Raw genomic sequence first — 5,973 nt, 5'->3', positions numbered from 1 at the left:
CCAGGGCACAGGGATCCATCAGAAGTATAATTCTTGAATGGTTAAGGCAAAGTATGAAGTATGATTAGGGCAAAGACTTCCAGGTGAAAACTAATACAGTTTCTCATGAGCCTTTATCACCTGTAAAGGCTACATAAAAGGTAGATTATACGCCTTTCTGGGTTATATCAGGAATATATTTATGATTCAGTTGGGAATCTTTTCTAAATGACTGAATTAGTCTTTTACTCTTGAATAGTCAAAGAGAATAGGGCACTGAGTGAATAAATTCATTTATTGTCATATAAATTATGTTAGTTCCCCTGAAATCTCATTCCTTCTTTTCTAATGATGATAAAGTACTAATTAATAATACATACCAAGAGACTATGTGTATGGTGGTAACTGGTAGGTAGAATGAACTGATATTGAATAAGAAGGCAAGACTGCATACAGAATAAATTTTACCAATAGACTGAAACACTAGAGTGAAAAGAGTCAAAATTCAAATATGTCACTGTCAGTGTTACTTTGCTGAAGGGGGTATATATATAAGGAAACAAGGGAGCAAAAAATCTGGGACAAAAAAATCTTTGATTACTTTTGTAATTTAAATTTGTCATTTTTATGTCTTTCAGAATGATTCTAGCTACCTTACATAAATATAGCAGAATAAACTGAACAGTACAAAGACAATTACAGATATGGTTAATCTATTGACCTGGAGAAAACTTATGAAAAATTATTTTTTTTACCCACAGGGATGAAACACCACAGGGATGAAAAAGGCAGGGTCTTTTTGTTTCTGAAATCCTTTTAAGGTCAGCAGGCAAAGTCAGAGAGATGACTACATGTACAGCACTCCTCTTGCAATAACAGCAATGCTTAGTCTCCCCAAATCTGACACCTTCCAGGTTAAGAAAATAAAGATGCAGAGAACCAGAACTGCAGTGAAATATGTAGCACATTTCTCACAATGTTAATAAAGCAGATGTACTGAAACTCCCTTATAAGCTTTTTCTTCTGATAGATCTGTCTTTTGACTGTCAATAAATTCACTCAATGTACATGAATATTTGATTAGCACTAAGTGCACCAGATGTTTATTTTTTTCTTTCCACACCATATGGCTAGAAAAAGAAAAGAGTATTTAGATTTTGTTCATGATCAAAACACAGTGTACAGAGATTTATAGTATTTGAAATGTATGATAGATCCAGTGTAAACAATGTCTAATATAGAATGGGTATGCATTTACTCATGATGCACATCACAGTGAGACACTAAGAACCAGGTTTTTATTCTCAACATTATGTATGTAAATGAAATAATCTCAGTTAGAGTTAAATATTGCCTCAGGGAAGATTCTTGAAGGTTTTTTTTGTTTTTTTTTTTTTTTTTTAAAGGAAAAATCTGTTCCACAATGAAAACGAGAAAGGGAGAGAAACAAAAGTGCTTTCTATCAAGATATTCAGCTTATGCTTAATTTTATTAAAAAACAACCTCTGAAAATAAAATATCCTTAAACTGTCTCTAAATTGATCTGTATTACCTGGAGGAAAGCCTCAGTCATCCTTTGGAAGAGGCTCTGCCCTCCAGTGGGAATGCCTCTCTCAGTAGGTACTGCTTTGCCTGCATTGCTCTGCAGACAGCTTAACTAGACCACAATGATAAAGAAGAGTGTGAAAGAACTAGACTACAGGTTCCACTGGGGTGCCACTGCTGAAGTATCTCACATTTGGCCAAACGCTTCTTATGTTTCTCCAAAAAGTTTCAGCTTTAAATTTTTGCCTGGAAATATTTTTTTTTTCTTCCTAGGAAGAAAAAAACCCCTCATTTTCTATTTTTTTTTTATCCTCATTAAACCAATGGTGAGGCTTCATGTATCAAGAGATTTGAAGACATGCTTGGAACCTTAGCATTTCCTGTAGATTTAGATAGTTACTTCACAGGGTCGACATAAGTTCATCAAAAATTATGGGAGCTATAAATTTATTGATAATGGTTGAGAAACACTAAAGAAAAAAAAAAGAAGATAAAAAGTAAGGCCTAATAATTAAAAGTTGGTAAGTATTATTTTTTGGTAGACAGAAAACAGTTAGACAATGAAGAGTAACTGAGGCTGTTGATTAATGCATTTAATACCTTGCTTTCTGCTATGAGATGTCCTCATTTTGCCAGAAGAAATAAAGTATTAAATTAGATAAAATGAGAATGGTAACATTAACCAGAGTTCAGTAATTTTTTTGTTGTTGTTTTATATTTTAGATTGAAAAATAAACCATGAAATTCCAGGACAAAAAAATTAAAAGTAGGTTATTCGGTACCTTATGAAAGTATTGATGACAGAATGAACACAGCACTTAAAATAATGTTATTTTTCATAAAAATACATAGGTACCATATAGTGGAAGAGACGGACCTAAAAGGTCATCATTACTACTTTCAGACCAGTGGTGCTGAAGGGCACTGAAGTTTATGTAAGCATTAGAGTATGTGAAGTCATTAGAGTGTAATGACTATTCAGCAATATGAAAGCCTAGAAGTCAGAAAATGTCGTGGTAGTACCATAGATGTGCAGTAATTTACATGGAAGGTTTATGGTAAAAAGGAGGTGATAGAAGTTGAGTAGAAAACTGACACATAGACATCCAAGTAAAGAAAAATAAAAATACTAGGCTTTGCTTCCAAAACGTTTTATGTGTTTTAGTTTTCTAAATATTCCAGTTGCTTTAAAAATACAGACATACTCCTATAACTGACACCAAGTTTTCATATTTAGCTTACATGGGCTTTCTGTCCTCTGAACATTACTGCCTTCCTCTTCAGCCTTAGTCTTTGCTTATACCACCTTACCATAACATTTGTTCCATACCATTGTTCCATTAGTATTTCTTAAGATCTTGTTTATGGAGTTTTAATCTTAGAAGTCTGGAGGTAAATATTCTTTATAATAGTGATGGAGGGACAGGGAGTTTTAGTATTAATACATTCTTAGCTTCAGGTTAGGTGCATTAAAGAAGTTAAATAAGCACAACTGTAAATCTTTCCAGTTTCATTGATCATTCACTTTGTGCATATACAAATGCGTCTTCAATGGAGGTGTGATGCAATTCCTTGTTGTAGTAATGAGACAGAAACTCTACTTTCCATTGAGATAACGTAACTGCAAAAGAGCTCTAAGAATTGAATTACAATGTTTTAAACTCTGTACAAGAAAAACATCACCTTCAGAGTCCACAGAGTACGGAGGATATTGTACTTTTAAATTTTTTCTCATTTTACTATAGAAGGCAATGGCATAGTATATGTGTGTTATAATTTAACACAAAACCTACCATCTGGTGCTTACTTTTTCTTTGGTAATGATATATAATTGCATTATTTTAACATATTTTATCTGCTAATTACTAATTACTAAAAGGGATTTCACACTGCAATGATGCAATGCAAAACAAGACCACTGTAATAACTGATAGTGGAATTTTTTGTTGGTGGTGGAAAAATGACTACCAAAAAAGAACCTAAATCATGCAAGCTTAAGTGAATTGAACATAACCTAGTAAATAGACTACAGGGCAGGTATTCTAGTTTTGGCTCTGCCTCTGACCTGCTGAGGGACCTTCTGTGTCTTTCAATTTATCCAGTTGGTAAATGGAATAATGATGTAACAGATGTGAACAGCTGTTGATGATGGAAATTTATATGAATGCAAGGTAATTTTACTGTTATCTGAGCATGTTTTTTTTTTTCATATCCCTTGTGTCCCTGTCATTGTAACTCAAGAACAAATATTATATTTTTATATATATGGAAACCATGTTATGAGCATATGTATCAGGGAACCCTTTTTGCAGGATGAGGTTGTGAGACAGGACACAAGCCAACATGGTTAACAGTCAAGCACCAAAGTTTATTAGCAAAACAAGTCCTATATATTCTTATACATTCTAAAAATAACAGCAAATCCATGTGTTGCTCTAGCATGTGCTCATTTCAAAAACTAGTTCCTCTCAGCACTTTCAATAAGGACTACTAACCACGTGCAGCCGGTAGATAAGTTTCTGCTTTGTTATTTTGAAGAATCTCTTCTTATCTGTTTCTTCCCTAACAAGCCCAAATTCTTTTGCTTTTAGTCGTTATTAATCTAGACACCATTAGCCTTCTAACACAAGTGCGTCATTAATTTATACTTTGTTAATCTTCTAACCCGAATGCTGATGATACTTCTACATTGTTAGTGATGCAGAAGGTTCACGACCCACAAGCATATGTATTCTGAAGGTGTATTGATGCTCCTTCACAGGTCCACTTTCTTTCTTCTTCTGTCCTATACTGTACATAAACAAGGTATCACCTAGTAGTTTGACCTTGTGGCATAAAATGTATCAGCACAGACTTTTTGCTGAATCTGTCTTACCTAACAGACCCTCATGAGCCAAAATTTTGTCACTCATGATTACAGCAAGCCATTACATTGCATACATCTAAGTAGGAAGACACAGCAGCACTGTTCCCTGAAACAAACAAGCAAACAAACAAATCCAAAAACAAACAAACAAACTAACAAACAAACAAAACCAGGGAAAATGTAGGACTGAGACTGCTATTCCTTTCCATGTGTTCTTGGTAAAAAGCAATAATGAATATGAGACAATGCTTCCACCAAGGAATGATACATCCTTAAATGTTTCTATCCAGTCATCTACTCTAGATCTCAAAATTATGGACAAAAAAATCTAGGCAAAATATTGATAATGGAATTATCTACGAGACCTTCCTTTGATCTTCTCTTTTACTCTTTATAACCTTTTTTTTGCCTGAGTATGTAGAGAGTGGTTCTTATTCCAATTTATGGCTCAGTAAGAGCTGAAGATATTGTATCTTTTATCTAGTCCAATGTGATGGAGTAACTTCTCTTCCTCTTCGTTTATTCCATAATTTCAATGTATCAGAAGTTAGATAGTGGAGTCTTTCATACTTCGATTTCTATAGAAAATATACCATACTATAGGACACTATTAAGCAAGGCAGCACAATAAAAGCTTAAACTGAAACTGTCCAGGCACTTTTTCTTAGATACTTGACCACTAGCTCACCTTGAGATGAATTTTTGAAGCAATTTTCTTGGGGACTGAGGACAGCATTTCCAGCACTTTAAACAAAACAAGTGACTCTATCTGCTGGAATTTGTCACTTGCATTAAGTAAATAATTTGAACACAAAATAATGATGTCCTGTTCAATCTCTATGTTTAAAGAACTGTAAAAGAAATCACAAAACAAAGTCAATATGTTGCTTACAAGAATACTTGTCTGATCATCTAAAATTATCACTATATTCATACTGTACAGCAGTTGGAAATAGTAGATATTACTCTGTGTTTTTGATGTTCATCTTTATGACTATCTGGCATGTTTTGGTTTTATTAATTATGAAGTAAGAAGCAGTTTATTTTAAAATTAACAAGCAGTTAACACTTGGCTACCTCAGCTAATTTTTTACATGAATATAATATACTTTGTAATAATCTATGGGGCTATAAGTGCCACATCACTCTGACACGTCCTTTCAGATGCAGTGTTTTAGACTTAGGCAGATTCAGAGGTAATGCACATTTCATTTTGCTGACAGTTAAAGGGGAACCAGGGAGGTAACAATGTTGGTGTTGTCTACAAATGCAATTTTCCAAAGTATTTTTTATGATAGTTTAATTAGCATTAATTCTTTTATAAAACAATTTACATTAGGTATTATTTCTGGGCTTTAAGACTGCCCACAGGGTAAAACAAATCATAATCTAGGTCAGTCCATATCAGGAAGTTCAAGTGGGTCTAGGAGTTACTCCTCTCTATTTCATATACATGCAATAACCAAAGATCTTATCAGTACACTTTTTAGTCATTAGAGTTTGCATTTGAGTTTGTTCTAATTGCTCATGCTACAGATTTGAAAAATATAAATGTCATGTAAAAAGAATAATTGAATCATTGT

This window comes from Athene cunicularia (genome assembly GCF_003259725.1).
Source record: "Athene cunicularia isolate RWA chromosome 5 unlocalized genomic scaffold, athCun1 chr5_part1, whole genome shotgun sequence".
Classification (NCBI taxonomy): domain Eukaryota; kingdom Metazoa; phylum Chordata; class Aves; order Strigiformes; family Strigidae; genus Athene; species Athene cunicularia.
Note: the sequence above shows the minus strand (reverse complement) of the source record.